The 26,617-nt window shown below is 41.6% G+C and overlaps 1 long non-coding RNA gene across 2 annotated transcripts in view; it reads left to right on the top strand.

The window, feature by feature from the left end:
* Window positions 1–26,617, top strand: part of LOC137445424 (uncharacterized) — a 47,429-nt gene that overhangs the window by 3,193 nt on the left and 17,619 nt on the right. The window contains exons 1-2 of one of the 2 annotated variants that reach the window (XR_010988404.1): window positions 11,794–12,094; window positions 25,739–26,616. This is a non-coding gene — a long non-coding RNA (uncharacterized lncRNA). Of the gene's footprint in view, window positions 1–11,793; window positions 12,095–25,738; window position 26,617 lie in introns of those variants that run through there. The other variant, XR_010988403.1, reaches the window with a different exon arrangement.

The following is a 26,617-nucleotide window of genomic DNA, read 5'->3' as shown; positions in this document are numbered from 1 at the left end:
CACTCCTAACCCTACTAGCAGCAGTGGCATACAGGCAGAGCTTCCTTTATGCTCCAAGCATTTCCTCACATGTGAAATCACCAAGAAGGAGGTAGTTGTGATACCATATATGATATTCCGCATTATAATTTCCCTTTTGGGGCACTCCACACCCTGCTGAATTCTTTCCTTCTGCAGGGACAGCAGTCTGGGGGAAAACCAAACAAACAGAAATCCCCAAAAAACCCAACCCAAACAAAAAAAAAACCTTAAAAGGTATCAGGAACTCCCCATTCCAGCTTTGTTCTTAATTTTTGAGATTAGAAGCAGACACGGATTCTGTTATTAATTGGTAGACCAAGGAGTCTGTGGAATAGCATGTTGTTTGGTATAGCAAGTCGGTGCTCAGTGTGACAATTAATATGGGAATGTTATCGTTACGAAGACAGTTGTCATTGAGAAATCAGATTATTTTTTCAAGTCTATAAATTGCTATTTGCTTGTAAGAACAGTTCAAGTAAATAGGGTCATGTATTTTACTGTTTTGAGGTTAGAGCCTCTCTGGTGCTGATACTGTAAATGGTAGCTGTCACATGAAAGCACCCATTATTTAAGCTGACCGAACCAGCACCACCATTTTAGAAAGAGGAACTGAAGCACTAAGAGATTCAGTGATTTGCTTGAAGCCACATAGCAAGACAGTCTGCAGAAGGGCTAGAAATGGAACATAATTGAGGTCTTCAGAGCCCTGTACTAGAAACTTAACCACAATACCATGCTTCCTGTTTTAGTGGGTTTTGTTTTCTTCTCCAGAATCTGGATTTTCATTTAAATGAAACCCCTAAAATCAGAATTCTTTGATTTTACAAGTAAATTAGACACCACACTGTTTCTGAGTCTGCTTTCAGATGCACTGAAACCAGCAGCACTGACAGGAGTGTGAACTTCCATCACCCACTTTAAGTAGGTATTAAGGTCAGAGTTTGATGTAGCTGATTGAGACATGCCCAAAAGATGTGACTATTGTGACTAGACGTTTCTTTATACATCACCATTTCCATACTATTCTATACTAATAAAGTGGCCCTGGTTAATACAGCTCCATTCTCATATCCTTTTAGTCATTTACTCCTGGGGAAAATGGCTAAAATAATAACCCACTTTACATTGACCTTAATTGTTATGCTGGATGTCACTGTAGAATGATGTGTGTATGGCACAGTTATCACAGCATACACAAGTCATTATACCAAGTACAAAACACATTTTGAAATGTCACCAATTGTTATCAAGCCTTTATAAGCATCATACCTTTACCTAGACAAGGGCTAGTCAGTCACCACAGAATTAATAATTTCTGTCTGAACTGGAATTCATGCTGTTCTGCTGATAATGCACAATTCAGATTCCCTCCAGCTAGGATGGATGATAGAAATCAGTGTGCTTGTCTTCTAAAAAGGATCACTGTGCATATTAGTTGTGAGAAAGTGCCTATTTCTGCTGGCTAAGATGAAACACAGTGGAATTTAAGTGAATTAAACTTAACTCTTTACTAAAATTGAGTAAGAGTTGAGCCTCTCCCTCCCATAAGTTCCTTTGTAAAGTCCACATTGTCTGAAATGTATCTTTGTAAGAGATATAAAATGGTATTACTTCAAATAAGTAATAAATCATCAGAAGCTATGAGGTAAGTTTATTTCTAAGCTGGCTATTCTGGAATTGTTTATTTTAAATTATGTTAGTTCCTTCTTCTGGGGCAGTTAATGCTGGTTTCCTCGAGCCCAGACTAAATGGAACAGTTAACCATACAAAAATGTGGTTTGGGTTTTCTACATTAGAGTAGTTTAGAAATCTTTTGTAATTAGTTCATTTCAGGGGAAAAAAAAAAGGAGGGCGGGGGGAAAGGAAAGCCTCAAATGTTGGTAAAAGTGTTGTGAAAGGGCAGCCTCCTTTCTGGTGTTTTTTTTCATATGAATGAGAGTTCTGTGTTGCTTGGTGGAGTGTGTGTGTGTGTGTGTGTGTGTGTGTGTGTGTGTTCATACTCCACAACTGATGGAGGAAGTTTGGATCTCTGAAAATAATGTTGATGCTAATTGCAGAGGCAGCAGGCTGCCTTTCATGCAAAGGAACTGCTGTTATAAATGCAGAACTGGATGGATATCTTAGAACCATATGAAGGTAGTTTGACTTCCAGATACACTTACTGGACTACTGTGGTTTCAGTGCTGGCTGGAGAAATATTGACCTTGAATTCCAGAGCCATTTGCTAATTTTACTTCAGTCTGGCTACCTCAATACCTGAGTGATCCTTTCCAAATGAAGTCAGTACAGACCTCTGTTGCTTTTCCATTACCTCCTGTGATGTCCCAGCACCTCTCTCCCTTGCTGTTGAAGCCACCTTCTGTTTCTCCAGTTCCTTGATCTCATGTCTTTTCAGATCCCAAGCCCAGGAAAATAGAGTGGTAATACAGCACAGAAAACTCATCCATGGCACCAAACTCTGTTACAGGGTTTGGAGCTCAGGTTACTGTTTGAACCTGTAGTTAGAGTCCTCAGTTATATTATCCATATAACACAAAAGAGGATGCTGACTGTAAAGAGAGCACAGGAGAGGTTCTAAAAGGCTTGGGTGAAAAATTATTTATAAGTGGGAACCTGGAAGACACCAAGGAAAATGTCAGTTCATAATCCAAAAATGCTCCCAGTGTCTCTTGATTGCTATTTTAATGGTATCTTTACCCTCTGCTTTTACAGTTTCCCATTCTTACAGGTATTTTCTACCACTTCTCTTTATTTTCAGTGCCTGTTTAGTTTGTGTCCTGCTCCATTTATGTGACAACTTTGCATTTGCTACTGCAGGTGATCAGTGTTACTGCTTTTTTGATGTTCCCATAGTTCCATCTGTTCAAACCGCATGCAAATGCTGAGCTTCTGCTGAAGTAATTCAAAGGTTGTGGAATCAGTTTCTGATGCATTTCATTCATGGCCATAATCAACACATGACATTTTTATGGTTGGGGTGAGGTGGAGCAAATGACTCAAATGTTCCCTCATCTTTGGTTTTTAGTCCACAGAAGCTGATTAAACTTCATTCTTAATATGGTCAAACGGACCCAAATCTCAGTTCTATTTCCTTAAATGTAGAGCAACTCAGTAATCCAAATTAAAAGGAAAAGAATGGTCTTGTTCTTAAAATGAACAAAGACCAATACAGTGCTGTTACAGGAGACAGAAACAGCATACAGGAAAATGAGAAATCAAGGGATGTCATAGCAGTATGTTGTAGCTTTTCACCCAGATCCAGGTGGACAATAATACTTCTTTCACAATTCACTGAGACACTTGCAGATGACTGGGATGAATACTTCATGTGTGTAGGCATCAAGCTTGGATCTGAATAAGCCACTATTAATACTCAACTTCCAGAAAATCTCTTTTGTGGGCTTTCCTACTGCATGCCATGCTAACTTCCATATCACTACTGTGACTGTAATCTATCCTTAATTGACAGATCTTTGCTACAGTTGCAGTCTAATCTCAAAGTCATAACCCACCCAAACTCATGATGATGGAATATATTATGATCCTGCAGTACCTAATATCTGCACTTAACAAATAGAAAGTAGTGAATATGGATCTTTTACTGTGCTATACAGATAGATCCTGTATAGAGTTTATTATTATCTTATGGTCTTGGCTAGTTACATCATATATGTCTGCAAAGATCTAGGCAAGAAATAACTAATAGGAATTTTACTTTCTCAGTTTTCAGTGTACTGAGAAATTAGCCATATTTCTGTTCTTCCCCTGTCCCTGGAGGAAGGATAAATTCTGATCGGTTGGTCAACAGTCTACTTCAGAATACAAATATTAATTCCTAATTTCATAGTAGTATCATAGTATCATTCAGGGTTGGAAGGGACCACACAAATAATCTAGTTCCAACCCCCCTGCCACGGGCAGGGACACCCCACACTAGATCAGGCTGGCCAGAGCCTCATCCAGCCTGGGCTTAGACACTTCCAGGGACAGGGCCTCGACCACCTCCCTGGACAACCCATTCCAGGGTCTCACCACTCTCATGGTGAAGAACCTCCTCCTCACATCTAGCCTGAATCTCCCCACCTCCAGCTTCATTCCATTCCCCCCTAGTCCTATCACTACCTGAGATCCTGAGAAGTCCTTCCCCAGCCTTCCTGTAGGCCCCCTTCAGATACTGGAAGGCCACAATAAGGTCACCTCAGAGCCTTCTCTTCTGCAGACTGAACAGCCCCAACTCCTTCAGTCTGTCCTCATAGGAGAGGTGCTCCAGCCCTCTGATCATCCTTGTGGCCCTTCTCTGGGCATGTTCCAGCATCTCCACATCCCTCTTGTAATAGGGGCTCCAGAACTGGACACAGTACTCCAGGTGGGGTCTCACCAGGGCTGAGTAGAGGGGGAGGATCACCTCCCTCGACCAGCTGGCCACACTTCTCTTGATGCAGCCCAGGATCTGATGGGCTTTGCGGGCTGCAAGTGCACAGTGAGAGCTCATGTTGAGCTTCTCATCTACCAGCACCCCCAAGTCTCTCTCCTCAGAAAAGAAAAAAAATTTGCCAAGAAAAGAAAACAAACAAACAAAAAACAACAAACAAACAAACAAAAGCCCACCACAACCAAACCCAAACCCAAACAATAAGAAAACCCCCCCAGCCCACACCATTATTGCTCTTGTGGAAAAAAGAATGAGATTTTTTTTTCTTCAGACATCCTCCCTCTCCAGATGTATTGCAGACCTCAGCTACTTTTACATGTAAGCTCAATAAGATGTGTTCAGAAGAGATTATCTTCACCATAATCCAACTCCATTGGAATTTCAAGAAATCGAGAATATGACAACAATTTCTGGCACAAAAGTCATTTAAATGTAGGATTTTTGGCATCTGTTATTAAAGTGGTAAATTAGAAACATCATCCAAGGGTATTAATGAAGCATTCTTTAATTTTAGAAATATCTATATTAGCTGGATACAGACTTCACCACACATGTTTTTAGATTAATTAATAAGAAAAATTATGTAAATTTATTATATATTAGCCTTGATGTCCCCTATCAGTAAATTAGGTAATTGAGAATCTGAAAGTGGGAAGAGCACACAGCCTGGAGGATTTCCTCCTGGAGTTCTGGAGTCATCTCACTGAGTTGCTTGTAAGGATGTGACTCAATTTTTAAGGACAGCTTTGTCCTCTTACACTGTGAGAAATGCTGTTACCAGTTATCTTAAACTGGAGAGAAGTGCTATGCTGTATTTCAACTGCAGATCTATTTCAGTTTATAACAATGTCAAAACACTGGCAAAATGTCTGATGAGTCTAAAGGAAGTGTTAGACTTAGTCACATCCACAAACTGAACTGAACTTGCCAAGGTGACTTTCAAAAGCTTACTGAATGTGCAAGTGAATGTATGTGTGTACATGTGATGACCTAAACCACAAGTCATTCTAATACAACTTTAATCCAGAAAAACCTTTCAGTAAGGAGCTATTCCTATATGTAAATAATTTATATGTGTGCTTTTCATTCATTCTATGCGCCAGCTGTCCTATCCTGGCTGTGTCACACCATGACTTGGACTGTAGCCAGAATAACCTTTCAGTTTCTGCAGCAATACCATGACTTCATGGCTTTACTTCTAAACAGAATGATCTGTATGTTCCTTATATTACAGCCCCATCCAATACAAATTTATGCAACCTTCAGGCAACTGCTGTTTTAGTAGGTATCTGAGTAATCTGGTCTAGTGAAAGGTGTCCCTGCCCATGGCAGGAGAATTGAAACTAGGGGATCTTTAAGGTCCTCTCCAACTCATGATTCTATGATACCTAAGCTGAAGTTCTGTAATTAGATTTCTCTAATGACCAGTTTAAAAATTCAGATTATCTGGGTAATAACCTGTGAAGAAAAAGCAGAAATTATTTCAGATGTTAAGTGTTCAGGTGTTAAGTGTTTTCCTGAAGAACTTTTATAGGCAAACAGATGCAATTGAGCACCTACTACATTGCTACCAAGAAATACCAATGAACTGATGACCATGAATATAAGTACTGAGGTCTCTCTCATGGTTTTCCATATAAATAGCTTTCTATCCCCTCTCTCTGAGTCTATAAAGAAAGGTTAAAATATTTATAGGGAGTATGGATTTTCCAGTTAGTTAATTCCTTTGTAATGCTTGTAGGTGACTTACACACAGCGAAGGTGGAGCACTTATTACAGGCAAGGTCCTGCACATCCTGAGAGATCTGACTATCTTCAGAGAAATTCTGGGTACATTAAAAATGCCAGTATTGTTCCAAGTCCATGCTTATCTTTTGTCATTTTAGTTTTATTTGCTAAAGGCTTGACAGAAGCTTCATCAGAGCCCTTCAGAAGATGTTCAGTTATAGTAGTAGATAAACACAGTATCAATAACACAATGTCTGTAATCTTAGGACATTTTTCAGGGTTTGTTTTCTTTGTTAAGCAAAGTGGACATTTTGTTCTGTAATATGTGCTGGTTCTTTAATAGGACTTCATGTTAGACTTGACTTCTGTATCCAAAATGCTGCATTTGGGCAAAGATCTTCAAGTAGATGTTTTTAGCAAAATGGAAAAGCAAAAATGCCTCTAGAATAGAACAGTGGGGTACAGACCTTAGTGTTACCTCTAAAAATAGCTTATTTTTGAAGAGATGAAAAGCAAAGACACAAAGATCAAAACCAAAGATCACTTCCAGATGCACTTCTGTTGCAGATTATGAGTTAGCTGAAAAGATGCAACCTAATTCCACATATTTTCCTCCCTTCATCCTGTTTTTTCATTCCCTGTATGTTCTACACTTAGTGTCTCAGCATCCCATTTTTCCCCTCACAGTTACTGACAACCAGGCCACAAACCAAGCAGGGTGAGGCTGTGTACTGTGCCAGTGGAGCAGCCCAGGGATCCCTGCACTGGAGGGCTCCAGGTGTCAGGGCTGCAAAAGCAGCTTGCCTGGTTCAAAAACACACCTTCCTTTCTTGCTTGCTCAGGGGCCATTCTAAAACCAGCTCATCACTGATAAGTCTACAATATGTAATAATATGGTATTGCAGCACAAAGTTACATAGCATTCTGCATTTGTCCTCTTCTGTCTCTGTAAAAAAATCAATAAAAAACTTAGTCAAACACACACACACAAGAATACATTTACTCTCAGCGGCTGCATTTACCATCAAAGTTAGTAGTGCTTCCTGAAATTGGTTTCTGATCCCCCTGAAAGACTGGGGACTTTTTTTTACATTACTTTTTTGAAAGGTTAATTTCAGGGAAATTGAACAACAAACATGAAACTCTCAAATATCAAATGGGTAGATAAATTGTGGTATCAAGGGTGTAGTGCCTGTGACCTGTTTTCAGTTCCCTGAATTCCAGTGAATTCCCAGTTTCCACTAGCGGGTGGCAGGCAGATCTGAGGGTGGTTATTTTCTGTTCATTTTGTGCCTGCATGTGTGTGTTTGTGGTGGTGGTAGAAGGGTAGGAGACTTGTGATTTGCCAGGGAGAGTGGGAAGGCAAACCCATTGGGTTTTACAGTGCTGCACACATTGAGTTGTTTCAGATCACATCTGAATCCTCTTCATGTGACAGACATGCTTCATAAAATACCAAGAATGGTACGGTCTGCAAATCTTTGGCAAATAGATCATTCATCTATGATTCATTCCACATCCTTTCTCTGCTCTGCATATGCTGATCTCTCAAATGTGTCCCTGAAAGGCAGGGCTAAATCTGAATCTGGTTTTAAAAAAAATGAGTCATGAGCAGAGTTCTGTACGGCATAAAAAAGTGACCCTCCGTGTCCAAGGCTGCCAGTGTGCATTGCCAAAGCAATTGCTGCTGGATGGAAATGGATGTTTTTACTGGCTATTCAGAAACAGCTTTAGGAGACTTCTCTCTTAGTTTTACTCATACCTCAACTTTGAGACACTGAGACACTGACAATTTCCCAGAAGTCTTGTGGCTGATTCAGATTTGCATAAACTTTTCTGTATACTGGTATATGCAGAGAGGAATGCGTCCAGCTGAAGTATTTTCTTGTCTTTATGTCTCTTTCCCTTTCTCCCAGCCCCCCTTTTTCAGAGCTGGGGAAACATGATGGCATGCTTGTGCAAGAAGAAGCAGATTTGGGAGAGCAGTGTTGTAGCACTGTACTCCACCGGGTTTACTACACCAAGGAGCACTCCATAAATGGAGACAAGTCCTCATCACTGAGGATTCAGCAGCCATTCCCCTCTGAAAATGGGATTTTGGTGCAGTCACAATGCTGTGCAGCTCCCACTGCTGTACCAGACAATCACTACCCTATTTCCTCTTTACTACCAGTTTGCCCTTCAGTACAGCACATACCACAGCCTTACTCCCATCCTACTCCCTGGCATGCACTTGCATGGTTTACAAAGCCAAGAACTGTAAAACTGGGCAATATCAGATTTACATTTGCACATGAAAATCTGCCCACTCACACACCCCTGCACTGAGTGATGCAGGGGTGCTGGTGAAATGCATGACCCTAACTCACAAAACTAGGACAGAATTTGCAGGGAAAGACAAGGAAGGTCCTGTCTAAATTTTAAGAGCTGAAATATGCAAATAATTACATTTTAAAAGCATAGTTTCCCATAGATAATTCTGTATTTTACAGAGGGGAAAAAAAGTATAAAAAGAAGCTTTGCTAGCATTCCAGAATGGGGTTTTTATACAAACTTCTTCTTGTTTGAATTATGTTAATTGCTGGAAGGATAATGTGCTGTATGTGGAAGAGCAGGACTCTGACTCCAGGTGCTCAAAGTGGAGATCATGGAGTTGATGCAGGATAGGCTGGCAGAACTGTGGTTCCCCCACCTTTTCTGGATCACTGAGCTCCTGCCTTAAGGGTAATGATGAGACACCAGAATTGTCCAGAGTCTGAAGACAGGTGCTTTTGTACTACTGTAGCTGCCCATGCTTCTAAAATACAAAATAACAGCATGCTAGTTTCTAAACAGATACAGTTCAGCAATGCAAAGTATGCAGCAGGTCAAGTTTGACTCAAGCAAATCAGAGTGGATGAAGGTACTTTTGTACCTGAGGTAGAAGGGGTGGTATTTCTTCCACATATGGTGAATATAAAGAAACCTCATGAAAAACCCATGCTAAACATGTGGCCTTTTGGAAAGTGTCTCTGTGGAAATGCATCCACAACATCTAGAGTGATAAAAATCATCTACTGAGCTGAGTTGAATGGCATAGTTGAAGTGGAGCTGTAAATAAAGGGTAGGCGGTTTCCTGTTAAAACTCCCCTGCATGTCCAAGAACCTACTGTGACTCAGCCATTGCAGTCACTGGGAACTTGACACAGACACCCTTTTCTAGTTGGGTATTTTTGCTTCTCTTTTTGCACTGTACCAACAGGGGCTCCATTCATCCGTGGAGGAACCAAATTGACAATATGACCCATTGGTTTTTGTTGTGTTAAGGTAACGACCTTGCAGTAGGTCAACCAGACCTACTGTTACCAAGCTACCTGATTATCTATGACCCATGCCTGCAAAACTGCCTGGATCTGTGTTGGACCCTCACATGAAAGTTCCTGGGATTTACATTAACATCCTAACTGGGCTCTGTCTGCATCTCTTAATGGACTAAAAATTGAATTTTCATTCTTTCATTTCATATGCAAGAAGACTCAGGGTGACTGGGATTTTTATTTTTCAAAGTGTGTACCTCTGGCTGAATGGAAGGGAGACAAGTATTTGTTTAGTATTTGTCTAGTAGCTTTTTGGTCAGCAGCATCTAGAATATTGCCCTAGAATATTTTATGTTTGAACCTGTCAGATGTCACCTTACTTCCTCTGGGCTCATAATTTTGGTACAGCCATGTCACTCTCTAGCAACCAGCACCAGAACAAGAGGACACAGTCTCAAGCTGTGCCAGGGGAAGTTTAGGCTCGAGGTGAGGAGAAAGTTCTTCACAGAGAGAGTTGTTCGCCATTGGAATGTGCTGCCCAGGGAGGTGGTGGAGTCACCGTCCCTGGAGGTGTTCAATAGGGGATTGGACGTAGCACTTGGTGCCATGGTCTAGTCATGGGGTCTGTGGTGACAGGTTGGACTTAATGATCTTTGAGGTCTCTTCCAACCTTGGTGATACTAAGATAATGCTTTTCCCTGGTCCATTTTGAACCTGCACATATAATTGCCTGTCCATGTGAAAAGTTCTTTACCCATATGGCTCTAAACTTGGCACTGGCAGATAAATAAAGCAGATTTGGGAGATTTCCAGGTTCCCTTGAGCTGAGCTAGAATGGGCTGTTCAATTCTTTTTCCCTCTTTATTCCATGCAATATTTACTCTATGGATTCTTTCTGTCCTCTTTCATTTCTAGCTTGTCTCCTTTCCTCCAGTTCACAGCCCTTTTCTTTTTTTTTTTCTTTTTTAATTACTGCACTCCCTCTGTACTAGTCCCATCTAACTCCTTATTGGCTTCTTTCATAATGCTGCTGGAAGTTTGTCCCCATCTGACCCTTCTCAGAGTGAACAAATCCCGATGTCCCAGGTTTAAAATTCACTACTCCCTTTTTTTCTGCTTTCCAGACTGATGTTTTCTACTTGCTTCCTGTAATTTATGTTTAATACCTCTTTCAGTTTCAAGATGCCCTCTGTCTTTTGCTTTCTTTCTGACATTAACTATACTTGGTATAAGTTGTGGTTTTGTTTTGTTGGGGTTTTTGTTGTTGTTGTTGTTGTTTTTCTGAGAATTAGGCCCACCTTCTCCTCCAGAGTTTTCAGTTTAGCATCTGAAGGTTTTCTGTGGTTCCTTGTTAGTGAACTTCCTTTCTGGGAAGTTCACTCTCCTTGTATTTTGAGTCAGGTCATTAACATCAAAGTAAATTCTTTTCTTCTTGCAAATTCCCATAACTACACACTTTTCTTCTCTTTTCTCTTCCTCAGTCCTCTCCTGTACCACATGCAGCAGTGCTATGTGGTGCATTGCTTTATGAAAGCTGGCACCTGGTTGCTTTCCCTCAGCCCTCTTCTGCTGCTCTTAACAGCTGTGAATAGTGGAGTTTTGAAATTCTCCCATCTGAAAAGCAGGAGTCAGGGTTTTCACAAAGTGCACTCCAGGACTGGATACCCAGTGAGCTGGTGCCAGGAAGGAGCTTAGATTATTGCAGAAGCCAAAGGGAATGTAGGGATGGCTGACACTAAGGCACCTGACACTGGGAAATGGGACAAAAGCCAGGGACAGCACTTGGAGTACATGAGGCTTATGAGAAAGCAGCTCTGGGGTAATTCCAGGCAGGCAGAAAGGGATGGTGTGGGTATGATGTGTAGCCCAGGGTTTTGTATTAGAGAGGGGATGCTCTCATGTGGAAGGGTGAATATTTTTGTTTTGTGAGAAGAAAAGCAACTCTATATTGAAGGGAATTAGTTCAAAATGGGTTTGGAGAAATAGGGTAAAGGATGTGGAGGGTCCAAAGACTGGGGGAACTGACAGTAGTGGGTTGGAAGTGTTGTTGATAGAGTATGAATGAGGGTGTTCAAAGGCAGGAGGGGATCAGCATCTAGCAGAACTGATGCCATTAGCTGGGTTGCTGGTCTGGGCACTGAGGACATGCAGTGACCTGCCATATTCTGCTTCCTTCCTGTGGACGGCTGTAACCCTTACAGCCCGTCTTTTTCTTCTATCAGCAATACAGCAGTATATAGTGTCTCAGCGCTTGCAAAGAGAAAGTTTAACAGACAATCTGATACCCATACTAAGTGATAATTTTATTTCAACAGGTGACCAGAATTCTTCTCTTCTTCCACATACTCTTTTTTGAAGTATATTAGTACTGAAGGAAAATTACTGCACTACGTGGGTGACAAGTCTTGTACCCCACAAACACAGAGCAGCTGGTGAGACATGCCTTCTGAGAAGAGCTGAGCAGAATGACCAGTGAGGCCAGAGAGTAGGCAGAGCCCAGGCTGCTGCAGGGTGCTGCACCTATCAGCAGCCCTGCAAGCTGACTGCTGCTGTGCTTGTATCAGGACAGCCTGTCCTCATCTCTTCAAGGGAAAGTGATGCATCCTTATTGGTCATGGTGAGTCATTTGTACCTTGTGCTACATTTGGCATGAATTTAATTTTAAGTTACTCTTGTACATAATTATTTTCAGTATTTTCTTCACCAGAAGTTAGAGTCACAGGTGTGAAAATAATTGCACTTACTAGAGTCTGTCATTAAAACTGGCAGCTAGTTCTCCCTAGATATAAGGCTCAGATTTTGAACAGCACTGTACTCACATTCAGATACTCACCTGTGGAGTAAAATTCTATTCATCAGAAGTAATACAGTGAATATAAGTATTCAAATGCTGCCTGCACTTTGTGTAAGTGGAAGTCAAGCAAGGAACCCATTTTTGAGGGACAAATCCAATTAACCATGAAAAAGAGGAATTTACCATAAGACTAGCCAGTCTGTTTTAATTTCAAGAGAAGTGTGTGTCTTTCTGTTGTCTTGACATTAACACTATGTGCAACTTAACACTAAGCACTAGCTTTAAATGTGCTTCTGTACATCACCAGCTTGGATTGCATTCATGCTTTTGGTCTCACCCATACTGTGAGGTTGTGGTTCTTGTGGCCATCCAGGTTTATGTCTACTGTTTAAAACTAAAAGTGGCCTCAAATAATTAGATAACTGTTCTGTAAACTCATGGACTGCTCCAACAACATGTCCTGCTTTCAAATACACAGCTTTCTGGTGACTTGGAAAACTTTCCACTTCAATGTCTTCCCTGTTTTTTTGTTTGTTTGTTTGTTTCTCTTGTATTTGTATTGAAGTAGTTTACAGGCACAGGTTTAATAAGAACTTGGACTCAGCTTTTCAAAGGAATTAGGAGCAAAATCTTCTTTGCTCATACACTGTGCCTGTCAGCTCTAACTGCAAGGCTTTCTGCTGAAAGAGAAAAGACACTGAGAAGGGAAACAGAGATAGCCAAAAGAACGTTCAGTTTGAATTGTGTCTGCTTATATTTGTATCTCTTGTTTCTAGGAAGTTCTGGTTTTGTCTATAATATCATGCAAGTTCCTATAAAAGTCAGTTCAATGTTAGCATTACTCAATTTCCAAAGAAATAATTTGGGTTTGTGTTTAGAAAACTTACTGCTAAGCCCCCTCTGGTGGACAGAAAAATCACGTTTTCATCACTGCATGCTGAAGGCATCTCGTTAAAAGCATTCTCACCTATTACTGTTCAAGTAATTACAGCTCAGAGTTAACATGATCATTGCTATCTTTCTATTGTTATCTATCATTATCTGACATGAGTTGAGCTTTAGAGAAGAGTCAGGATGATCACTGCAGATGTGTTCAACTCCCTCCTTTTGAATGAATCTGTTGAAAATCCATCCTGTCATCTGCATATTTTATCATCCAAGTCATTTTCAGTAGTGTCCACCCTCTTCATCCCCCACTACGTCTCATATGTATTATTTACATCCTCTGTCAGTGATCTCATTGCACACAGGACCTTGCACAATATGTCCATACAGGAAATAATAACAATCTGAATCCAAGAAGCACACATGCTTTTCCAGGGCAGTCCAATCTGCAGAGATTTGTTTTGCTTGTCTTTATAGTGTGACAAAGGAAGTTCTCTAGGTGAAAGACAGTACTATGTGCTGTTTAAACCATGCTTGTCATGTGTGCATGACAAAGCCTTTTGTAGGGACCAGCTTTATGTGTACAGATCAGGAAATAGGCCCAGCAAGGAAAAGCAACCATTAGCTTGAGTTCTAAATTGGGGCATGGATTTAAGCCCTGCTTCTGAAACAGACTGCCTGGTGACCTTGCACTCATTAATTAGGCTGGAAGCCAAAAGAGAAGTGTGCTACAACATTAAGCATTGTCCAACAGTATTTTGAAGTTTCTGATACAAAGTGTTGGACCCATTTGTGGTCCTCTGTAGTGCACACTGAGAGGTGAGATACAGAGCAGGCAGTATGCCATACAAGCAGCTTCTAAGGCTGCCTTACAGAGCTGTGTCTGAAGATTTTCCCTTTCCTGAGCTTTTTCAAAACTTGGTCTTTGGAGAATGGCAGTCTTTTAAAAATGGAGCAAGCCAAGAGAACTGCTGGAGCAGCTGATTAATACTTACAAGGCCTCTTTAGTATGTGTATTTGTGTCCCTGCTTGGCAAAAGGGCAAATTTCTGTTCCACCCTTTCCTGGTAGGCAATCTAACTGCTAAGTAGAGGTCTCTTCTCATTGAAAGGGAAGAAGGAGTATGTTAGCCAAGAGCAACTTGAAGCTTAACATCTAGAGCACTCATGCGTCAATTCTAGTGCCATCTCTGAGTGCTGTTACATACACTGTACATTAAACAGTTCTTAGATAAGCCATGTAACTGGTATTTTAAGCTGAGCCAGAATTCAGTTGCTCACCTCTCTCAAATCAGTGCCCCCATCTGCAGACTTACAGACAAGTCCCATTCTTACTGCAGGTCAATGGCTCTTTAATTCCTTTCTGTGAACTAAAGCAAGTTGATGGGAAGACCAGAGAATGTTTCCTTCTATAGGCTTGCGATGAGATCAGCATTTCAAAACGAGCTTTACAAGCATGTCCTTGAGTCCCTCTATGCTGGGAAGGGATTTCAGCCTGAATCTCCCACTGGAATAATCTGCCCGGAGAGGTTGTGGACTCTGCTTCACTGGAGACATTCAAAACTCACCTGGATGCATTCTTGTGTGATTCTGCTTTGGCAGGGCCCCTTCCAACCCCTAGCATTCTATGATTCTGTGATAGAGCATGAGGTTAAATGAGTATTCAGTCTTAGCTGTAGTAACAAGTAAATGCTAGAATTGACAAGTTTAGACCAGAAAGAAGTCTAAATTGCCCTTAGTTCTATGGAAGTTAGAAAACTGAGCCTGTGTTGGGAACTTATATCCAACCTCTCTGCTCCCAGGCAGAGGGTTCAATGCAGGTTGTCTCAGTTTTTGTGTATGCAACATTTTGTGACTACATAACGTTTCCTGTCTGCTCAAGAGCAGCTGCATTGCCTCACAGGTTTAAGTCATCTGTTGCTTTATAACTACAGAGCAAGGAAGAGTTCCTTTTGCTTCTGACAGAGAAGGTTTTATTGCAGGCTTTGTGTACACTGAAGGAAGAGGAGAGGAAGAAAAAAAACCAAACAACACAATAAAACAAACAAGCAAAAACCCATAAAAAACCAAACTGAAGCAGGATGTACTTCAGTCCCAAGCAGTGGTAATTTGACAGCTCTACAACTGGGGCAGTAGTTCCTCCTCCTGAAGCATTTGGCCCATCTTAAATCTCAGAGTTTTCTAGGTCTTCAATCCAGTCTCACCTTCACTGGAATCTTGCAGATCTATGATCAGATACAACCTGCTTGCACAGAGGCCACACTGTGGCCTGACAATCTGTAGCACATGGTTAAAGCTGGGAGCAGAAGGCAGAAGTTCCTTCCTACCTGACTATCAGGGCTGACACAGGATATGACTTGCCATTTTCCTGAGGCCTTTTCATGCAAAACCTCTTCATTTCTGACCTTCTGAAATGCCCAGTCTGCCCACTTACACAGAGCTGCAGCATGAAGATACAACTTTAGAGCCATTAAAGTTGAGGAATATTTAAACAGTTACAGATAGTGTAAAAGTGTGAATGAAAAGTAGTGAAGAGAAAGCCATGATGGAAACTTGCTCCTCAGTATGTTTTTGAATGAGAAATGGTTACCAGGAGAGATAAAGCATTACTCCTAAACCATCTGCCTGTAACTTTACTGATGAAGCAACTAAGCAACAGTACAGCTTTTTCTACTTGCGTAGAACAGGGCTTAATGGAAGATTACAGACCATAAACTATAGTTTGAGATCATTACAAAACACACAAATGGCTTTGAACTCAAGAATGGAAACTTAAACGTTCCCCACAGTTAAGGAGTAAGAACTTAATGGTACTGCTTCTTTTTTTGACGTTTCAAGTACTCTTTGCAAACGTTATCAGCTTGCAACACTCCACAGCTGTGTGATGAAGTTTGCAGAAGTACTGGTGGAGGGAGCTCTGTTGTTTTACAACTGGGAAATATAGCCTTTAGGAGGAAATGTGTGTCTCTGTTTTACAGAGTAGAGGATGAATAGAAAAGATTCTTTTATTACTTTCAGTTCTGTTTCCTTTGGCTGGAATCATTCCGGCATGTGTCCAGCTAGAATCCAGGGTTGTACAATGACTTACAGGAAACAGAAGGGACAGTAGCCACAAGCGAAAGAGACATCACTGAATGCTGCCAGCTTTGAGTAAAATGTGGCATGATTTAAGTGAACACTCCTGTGACTGTAAACTTCAGCAATTTTCTTCAAAAGGTTTGTTCCTCACAGTCTTGATTTTGCAAGTCGCTTATCACTCAAGCTGATACCAAAGAAGGCTTAAAGTCAGAGGAATCAGTAGACTGATTCTGAGCAGTGGTGGGTTTATAGGTAGCATATCATGTAATTTGACTAGGACAGCCACAGTATTTCATTAACTCTATCCACATTATATATGCTAAATCTAACCTATACACCTAGATGCTTTATTTTACCAAGCCGGACAAAGAAATGGAAATGGAGAATTATTTGGGTCAGCCACACTGCATTTGAGAAATGTCTGCACTAAGCTGCTAATTCCTTCAGCAATGTGGTTAACCATTGATAACCAGCCTAGATGGAGCAAAAAAAGGGGCCTGGAGAATACTTTTGCTGTTGTCTAGATGTTCACCCCATTATTTGATTTGGCAGAAATGAGCCAAAAGGAGTTGCATCAAACGCAACACTGACTGTGCTTCAGCCTCCTTCACTCCAGTGGTGAGTGCTAAAGACTCTTGTGGACAAACATACCACAGAATTCCCAGCAAAGAAAGAGCCAGAGGTACCAGAATGCAAATAGACTGTTAGGCTCTGTCAAATAGAAGGTTCAACTATTCAATTTTCCCTCTGCCTTAAAATCTGAGAAAACAAAATACCTAACCCATATCTGTTTGGATTGTTTGTCAGTAATCACAGTATTATCTTCTAAGAGAGTCTAGATAAAGTATAGTCATTATAGAGAGATCTGTGGATAAGAAAAAGAAACTACATTGTGCCTTTCACTTTCCCCCTGCACAGTTTCTTGTAAATGAAGCTGTTAACAATCAACAGTCTGAGTACTCCAGTGAGCTTTGCCTTGCAAAGTGAAGGTCATGTGCTGTACTTTTCCGTTCTAAAATGCCTATTGCCTGAAATTCATATCTGTTCAGATCTTTAAATGCTCCTGCACAAGATTTGAAATTGCCTGAATAGAAGTGCTCAATATTTGGGACACTGAAACTCCAAAGCAAAAATGTGCACACGTTGTCATGCCTGCTCTGCCACTTTATGCTATATTGCATTTACATGAATCTTTGACACCATCTACACTGAACTGATGTCTCCTCGTTGGTTCTTAAAGTATTGACAGTTTCTATTTTGAATAAACAAGCACTGTTGGCATTTGCATAGCGTGCACAACTGCAAGTCTGGGTTTGTGGGCTTGTCAGGTTTTGAAAATAAGGCATACTGGATTTGCATTTATCATTTCTTGCTGATTATCATGACAAGCTGAAGGCTTGCTAAATTTTTGGCTTCCAAATTTCCGATACCTTTTAATTGTGTTTGACTTTCCAGTCCAAGTTTCGTTGTTCAGTTTTGAGGGCTGCCCTATATAGAGCTCCATTTAGAAACAACCATTGTGTTGCACAACTATGTGTGCTGTAGCCATCTACAAAAAGTGAACTATATTTTAATGCCATTCATTAACAATTATTTACATTCATTCAGATAAATATATGTGTGTATGGTTGACTCACTGCAGTCTTCAGCACAACCATTATTTCAGTAGAAAGGTGAGATTACATGTACTGATTTCACTATTTTGCCTTGAAGTGTTTGTTTTTTTCCCATAATTTCTTTGTGTGCTCCCCTGGTTCATTTTGTTTTTCTGTGTAGTTGTACATTAACAAAAACTGACTACCATGTGGTACTCATGGACCAGCTGTCAGTGATGGCTGTTCAGTAATAAAAGTCTGATCTTCATTATACCAAATTCATGTTTGATCCTGCATATTCTGGCCTTAGTGGAAAGAGCTGGATCTTAGTTAGAGAGTTGCAATATAATGTTTAATATAAGCACAGGTTACAAATTTAAACCTATGGTTAAAATAACATAAATGAAGAGGTGGGGGCAGCTTGTGACATTTTAATGTCAAATTGTATTTTAAAATGTGACATTTCTGTATGAGTTGTAGAGGTCTTTGTAAGCTGATGAGATGTCTCCCACTTGGTTCATGCAATCTTGTGTCTTTTGATTTTTTAGTAAATTAAAGAAGCCTAAGAATGTGAAAACATTTCAGCAATTACACATTGACTATTCTGATTCAGGAAGACTTGTGTGACTTTTACTTACCATTTTATGCCTTCTCTTAGAGCTGTTATGAGATAAATAGGCCTTGTACAGCCTGTACACTGATGTGACTTTCATCCAAGATGAATGCCATTGTGTGTAACAACAGTCATTCATTTGTGCCATCAGCAGCTGGGGGAGTGAGCTGCTGCTGTTTGTAGGTGGTGTGGCAATAAAGGCATTCCGTGTCCAGGCTTGTAACTGCTTCTAGGTTTGAACCTTGCCATACAAAATGCATGCCATAATGTGAGATATGGAAAAATCAAGCTTATTTAGTCCCCAGGCCTTCTAAGTACATCAGAACATATAAATGCTGTTGCTGAGCAGCTTTAAACAAAAGTTTCTGTTCTGTTGATTTCCTCTTTATATTAGTTTTGCCTTTTCGGTTCATTCAGCCGTTTGCTTCCATGCTGCAGAACAAAGTACTGGGCCAGGTGTTCCTAAAGATAACATTTTAGCTTTAGCTTTCTGAAGTACCAGTACCAGTGCCTTCCCACTCTTCGCTTGGCAGCACTCTTCCCAGTCAAGGCCATTTGTGCTCTTCATTCCAGTATTACCACCAGCACCAGGAGAATCAGGAGGCCAGCTGCTCACAAGCGGTTTCTGACAGAGGCCAGTGCTGCTAGTGCCTAGTGTCCAATGCAGGATCCTTTCCATCTAGCATCCCCAGGCAATCACATGGGGACTAAAGAGTGACAGCTTTACAGAAAACAAATGCAGCCATTTTATGTGGAGATTCTCAGATCTCAGAGCAAAAATTGGTTAGTTATGGAAATACCAGTAAAAAAACATTGGTCTTAGAATATGGAATAGTAAGGAGTATTCACTTTTCACAGATTTTCAGTGGCTAGAGAAGAGCTGACTGGTCTGCTTGGCTGTGTGACCTGCACCTGCCACCAAAGCTACTATCAAATCTCTGTCTCCTCAAGGCTGTGCAGAAAGCTCCATCACACAGCAACGGAGATGTGCTTTCTCTTCTCTAGCTCCCTTTGAACTCTTGGAGGCTCACTTCAAACCTTCCTCTTTAAGCAGCTTGTTTCCAAAGTTTTCTCCTGAGTGAATGCAGCTATGTGCCGACTGTAAGATTGGTATAAAGTTGCTGAGTTACTATATTAAAATTCAACTCCTTTTAGTTGTATTCTCACATTATATTGATTTCAAATTACCTTGATTGGTGGTGGTGTAGCTGTGATTTTTTGGTTTAAACAAGGTGAGACACATAGGGAGAGATGGTTTCTTTGATAAGACCTGAGAAAGATTTTGGCTGCTTGAAAATGTGACATTTGGTAAAAGCCTCTTACTACTAAGAATCAGAAATGTATTCCATGGATTTTGAATGGGCCTTAAATATTGCAGAACCCTGCCAATATGTATGCTCTGGAACTTCCCAGCTTCACTGGCCTCCATCTATATTTCTAGTATTTTACATCTCAGATTTTAAGTTTTCAAAAATAAAATGCTGTCTTCTGGTCACTTTTCTTTAGGGAAATGAGTGTGTTCTTACTCCACAGGATGAACCAGATGCTGACTATGCTAATCAGAGTACATTTATGCAAAGCCAGCAGCTGTGAAGGAGGTCTGTATTCCCCTGCCTTAGTTATAGGGGCCGTCCAGTGCTGTTAAGCCTCTCCTAAATATCCAATTCATTTTTGAAGTGTAATGGAGTGGGAAAGGCTGAATAACTGAAGTCTCCCAGCTACTTCAGCTAGGACGAAGATCTAACACTTTGGATGTCATTCATATTTCCTGTTTAGAAAGGGGCTTTTTTTTCCTGGTGAAGTTTGCATAAGCTCTTCTCAAAGCCAGCTTTACAGACTATTTCCAGAGCAGCAAGCAACACTGGTAAAGACTATGATTAATTCAATTTTGTTTTCTTTCATCATGTCATAGTCCTATTCCATAGAATGTTGATTTATTTCAGTTACATGCCAGCATATTTATAGCATGAAAAGAACAGAACAGGTGACACCCAGTTCTGCAGAATGCAACTGGATCTCTGTGAGCATTTCCTCTTATTCTTTGTAAGTGAAATGAGTCAGCTAAGCTGAAGAGCCTCTCACTGCTTTCATAGCCTGTAGGCTACCATCATAAGGGCTGTGGTAAGTAACAGGAACTGGTTAAATTTGCGTGATAGTGACACAAGTGAAATAATTTCTCATGTTAAGGCTGGCTGTACAAGAAGGTTTTCACCCCCTTTGAGGAGGTGCCTGAGCCAGATGCTGTGTTTCCTCTGCCAGATACTGGGTGCAGCTATCAGCTCCTGGCAGCTGCAGGAAGATCTTACCATAATACTCTACTGATTCCACTAAGCATATGCTAACATGCAATGTATAGCATCTATATTAGGTTCTCAAGAAAAAAAGGTTATTTCATCTTATTTTAGAGTAACTCTCATGCAGTTTTGGCAAGACAACACTATGGAACAGGCCACAGTGTTGTTAGTAGTAGCAATATGATGTCTGTTGCTCACATTTTCCTGTCCTTGTCCAAGTCATATCTAAAATGTCACTTATTCAGAGCTACCTGTTAACTAGAACTTCACCATGCTGCACCTAGAGTTTAGTTCTGTTGCAGCACATGACTTGCCTGGTTCCAGGTCTTCTGAAATGGTTGGTGGAACATAATTTAGCCTCTGTATGCCAGACTGATCAGACCCAAAGAATAAATTGCAAGCAACTGAAGCTCAGGTTAGGGATGCAAATATGGCTGACTTTCAACCCATTAATTCAAACCCATTGACCCATTAATTTAAAACTATTAATTAAATTCAGTTATGATGAGATAGCCACCCAAAAAAACCAACAACCCTGAAGGATAAGGATGGTTTTCTAGACTTAATCCAGCATGTCAGCATGTCCACATTGCATTTTCTATGGAGTACAAGTCAAACACCAGGAAATGAAACTATGAAACTATGAAACTATGAAACAATTGACTTTTATAGTCTTGTGATTGTTCCATATATTTCTGTGAGCATTATAATAAGCATTAACCAGGGTGGTTCTCTAAAGGTGAAACTTGACAAGCCTTGTCTGTTCTAAAAGTTGTCCTTCAGTGAAGCTCTATAGGGCTCTGCAGAGGGGCCTCGACCGACTGGACAGATGGGTGGACTCCAATGGGATGGCATTCAACAAGTCCAAGTGCTGGGTGCTGCACTTGGCCACAGCAACCCCATGCAGCGCTACAGGCTGGGGTCGGAGTGGCTGGAGAGCTCCCAAACAGAGAGGGACCCGGGGGTGCTGATTGACAGCCGCCTAAACATGAGCCAGCAGTGTGCCCAGGTGGCCAAGAAGGCCAATGGCATCCTGGCCTGTATTAGGAATAGTGTGGCCAGCAGGAGCAGGGAAGTCATTGTGCCCCTGTACTCTGCATTGGTTAGGCTGCACCGTGAGTACTGTGTCCAGTTCTGGGCCCCTCAGTTTAGGAAGGACATTGAGACACTTGAACGTGTCCAGAGAAGGGCAACAAGGCTGGTGAGAGGCCTTGAGCACAAGCCCTATGAGGAGAGGCTGAGGGAGCTGGGATTATTTAGCCTGGAGAAGAGGAGGCTTAGGGGTGACCTCATTGCTCTCTACAACTACCTGAAGGGTGGTTGTAGCCAGGAAGGGATTGGTCTCTTCTCCCAGGCAACCAGCACCAGAACAAGGGGACACAGTTTCAAGCTGCGCCAGGGGAAGTTTAGGCTGGAGGTGAGGAGAAAGTTCTTCACTGAGAGAGTAATTTGTCATTGGAATGTGCTGCCCAGGGAGGTGGTGGAGTCACCGTCCTGGGTGGTGTTCAAGAGGGGATTGGACGTGGCACTCGGTGCCATGATCTAGTTATGAGGTCTGTGGTGACAGGTTGGACTTGATGATCTTTGAGGTCTCTTCCAACCTTGGTGATACTGTGTGAATACCAAGGAATGCAAGGCAGTTTTTCTCAGATCCCTCTTCTCACTTACAGAGTAATACTTTTTACAAAGTATTGTTTGCTCATCTTGCTTCTGTCATGCCTAACTCCAGTATGCTGCTTCCTTTTAGTGAAGGTGGATACAGAACACACAGTTGTTTCACTTTGCAGTTTACTCTCTAATTGCAGGCAGGGTCTGCAAGAGACGCTATCACAGCAGCACGTGCCAGCAGGTTACAGAACAGACTATGTGAAGAGCTGCCACTGGCATTGCCCTATCACACTGGAATTCCCTGAGCTTCTGGGCTGCTATGGACATGTTTTTCTATAGTATCAGCTTTATGGACTTTTGTGAGCCACACAGACATGGTCCATCTATGGGGAATGGAACAAAACTAGAAATGGATAGATTCAAATTGGATGTTAGGAAGAAGTTCTTCCCCGTGAGGGTGGTGAGACACTGGAACAGGTTGCCCAGGGAGGTGGTAGAAGCCTCATCCCTGAAGATTTTTAAGGCCAGGCTGGATGTGGCACTGAGCAACCTGATGTAGTGTGAGGTGTCCCTGCCCATGGCAGGGGTGTTGAAACTAGATGATCCTTGAGGTCCCTAACAATTTTATGATTCTATGTGTTCAGCAGCCCCATGCTTCATGGCTTTTCTTCCAGTCATCTGTAGCCTTGTTTCTAAGGCAACTATTTAGAAAATATTAGAAATACATTGGGGAAAAAAGATCTTAATTGCTTGGATTCAAAATCTTAAAAAAATAAATGCAAAAAGGCAAAACTATTTGGAAATCTAGTTAGTGACTTCTCAGTACAAGGAAAGAGAAACTGAGAAATCAAAGAATCCTTTCTGTACACAGTAACCAATGAACTGGGACAGAGATCTTTTTAAAAATTCTTTTGGGTTGAGTGGAAAACTGAAATACCAGAATTCCTGGCCAAGGGAAAGAGGAGTTCTTCTGGTTGTGTAAGATCAGCCTGTTACCCAAATTAGAGAGGGCAGTAAAGAATTGCTTCCATTTTAAGTAGCACTTGTCAGTGAGCGTGAAAAGCTCCACCATGGACAGAAAATTTCAAGTTGCTGCTTTTCTGTAATCTTTTAATGGAGATGTAGGGTTGAATTATTTTCTAAGTTCCCTTGACACCATACCAACCAACCAGTGCCAGAGTAATTGCAGGAGACCTGTCTGTGGATAATCTTAACTATGCGTAGTCTGACCTCTTTTTATTTATATTGTGACAGCACCTCACATGCATGTCAGAGTGAGGAATAATGTCCTTCAAGACTGCTTTGAAGAAATGTGAGTATTGTAGTAGACAGCAGAAGATTCATTCCATCTTTTTAATCCATGCAAACCAAAACTGTTTCATCCAGTGTGCTCTCAGAAAATGTGCTCAAATTTAATCCAGTCTAATTTACAGCTTGTCAGCCACCCATTCATTGCCCTTTCCAGCTGTGTGCTGAGCTTCCTCTGCTACCCTTAAACCAGAGAATGATCACAGTGGGATTGTATCTAGAAAACAGTCTGTGAGGCATCAGCCATTTTTGCTGCAACTGCAGAACTCGTCTCCATGCTGAGTCAAACCAGTTCTTTCATAGTTTCATAGTTTCATTCAGGGTTGGAAGGGACCACACAGGTCATCTAGTTCCAACCCCCCTGCCATGGACAGGGACACCCTACACTAGATCAGGCTGGCCAGAGCCTCATCCAGCCTGCTCTTAAACACCCCCAGGGACGGGGCCCCGACCACCTCCCTGGACAACCCATTCCAGGATCCCACCACTCTCATGGTGAAGAAGCTCCTCCTCACATCCAGCCTGAATCTCCCCACCTCCAGCTTCATTCCATTCCCCCTAGTCCTATCACTACCTGAGATCCTGAGAAGTCCTTCCCCAGCCTTCCTGTAGGCCCCCTTCAGATACTGGAAGGCCACAATTAGGTCACCTGGGAGCCTTCTCTTCTGCAGACTGAACAGCCCCAACTCCTTCAGTCTGTCCTCATAGGAGAGGTGCTCCAGCCCTCTGATCATCCTTGTGGCCCTTCTCTGGACATGTTCCAGCACCTCCACATCCCTCTTGTAATAGGGGCTCCAGAACTGGACACAGTACTCCAGGTGGGGTCTCACCAGGGCTGAGTAGAGGGGGAGGATCACCTCCCTCGACCAGCTGGCCACACTTCTCCTGATGCAGCCCAGGATCTGATTGGCTCTGCGGGCTGCAAGTGCACATTGAGAGCTCAGGTTGAGCTTTTTGTCCACCAGCACCCCCAAGTCTCTCTCCTCAGGGCTACTTTCCAGCCAGTCACTGCCCAGCCTGTATTTGTGCCTGGGATTGCCTCGACCCAGATGCAGGACCCTGCACTTGCTCTTATTGAACTTCATGAGGTTGGCTTGTGCCCACCTCTCCAACCTGTCAAGGTCCCTCTGGATGGCCTCCCTTCCCTCCAGCATGTCTGCTGCACCACACAGCAGTCTTTGATAAGACCCTTGCAGGTAATTCAGTATAACTTTGCATTTTATTGAAATAGAAGAATTTTTCTGGCTTAAGAAAACATTTCTTGGTGCAGATTGCCAGTGCTTATGCCCTTAACAGTTCTTCAAGAAAAATCTTTTGAAAGGGACCTTTTAGTCTCTCCTGGAGGTTACTCTCTTGTAGGGGTCTTGCCTTCATCTGTAGATTTAATGGCTTAATAAGCATTAGACCCTCCTGTTATACAGTAACAAATAGGAATACAATACTTTTATCAATATTTGGCACAATTAATTTTTTTTAATGTGAAACTAAATATTGATGCTGTCAAGTGACTGCAGCTTAGGGACATAAATTACAAATACTCTTCTGTGAGCATTGCTCAAATTCTGCATTCATATACAGTAACCATCTAATGTCTTTCTGTTCCTGTAAGCCATATGATTTGATTGCCAGATTACATGTTTCTGTATTGTGCTTAGATGTCAGTGTTTTTATTGTTATTACCCATATTATCTTCTATTCTTACTGTAAATGGTAACAAAAAGTTTAACTGCTTCCTTACACTATAAAAGGAATAAAGTCCCATTTACCGAATGTTTCTAAAGAGAAAATACATCTGGAAAAAAAGATCAGCTGAATAAATAATTCATAACATGGTAAGTAGGAAAAAAAAAAAAAAGGTCTTGTTGTATTTTGCTACTCAAAACAAAATAGGATTTTTAAAAATAAAGTAACTTTGAACAGAGAAGAAAATCTGCTTTAAAGAATGATTGCAGGGGGGTCCATTTCTCTGCATTTTCACCCATTTTGCACATTTTTCAGTAACAGACCTTGTGAAATTGATGAATCCATCCCTTTGGTTTTTCTAACTCTTTTGTTTTTCTTTGTTCTATCCTCCTGTTTTTCCATTAGCTTACTCTCTAAATGCAATGTCAATCCACCCACCCAAAGGAAACTCGAAACATTTCAAGGATTTCAGATTGCGGTCAAGCAAATTAACCTGTCTGCAATATATACAGACAGCAAGTAAGATCTTAAAGGCCCTGTCTTAGACTTTCCATGCATTATGCTCCAGATTTCCACAGAAGTATGTACAAGAAAAAGACACCCTGGAAGCATCCCTGAGAAAATCGGCATGTACTTTCCTTTCTTCTCATTAAGCCAGAGGATCTTCATCAAAGAGCAAACATTATGTGATAATTTCTTGCTAAGTAGTGAAGAAATACCACAGAAAAATATCTGGGATGGCTCCCAACAGCCTGAGAGGAGGTGTGGACAAGATTTCCACTAGTGTAACCTAGGCTGGGGGCAAGGAGCTAAAACCAATCTGCAAACTTTACTCCCAGGAAGTTAAGGCACAGCAAAAAGCATTTTCTCCTCAAACCAACCACTGATCCAGATTCTACACCAGCTGTTGTACCTAAAGGAGTCGATCCTACATTGATTCCAGACGAAATGAGCACCATCTGGTCTAAAACTGGTGAGGCTCATAGTAAATAATGACTCTGTAAGCAGGGGTGCTGGCGCCGAGCTCCCGGTGCATTGCTCGCTCAACGATCACAAGCGACAGCTGCTGCACAGGTGACTTGCTCGGATCAGGCAAACCACCTGGGAGTTAATTGCTCTCGTTTGCAATCTGCATCAATCATTTGCACATGCGGGCAAGGTATTTTCCCTACAAGGACTTTCTGGTTTGGAGGCAGAGAACTCGGCAGCAGATGTGGTGGCTGAGCAAAACGGAGTGTCGGTTCCGGGGAGCAGGGTGTCTGCGCTCCCTCTACCTGCACCAGG

Source organism: Melanerpes formicivorus, unplaced genomic scaffold (genome assembly GCF_026170545.1).
Source record: "Melanerpes formicivorus ecotype bairdi unplaced genomic scaffold, bMelFor1.0.p_v2 SCAF_14, whole genome shotgun sequence".
Classification (NCBI taxonomy): domain Eukaryota; kingdom Metazoa; phylum Chordata; class Aves; order Piciformes; family Picidae; genus Melanerpes; species Melanerpes formicivorus.
Note: the sequence above shows the minus strand (reverse complement) of the source record. Positions and strands in the feature narration are given on the sequence as shown.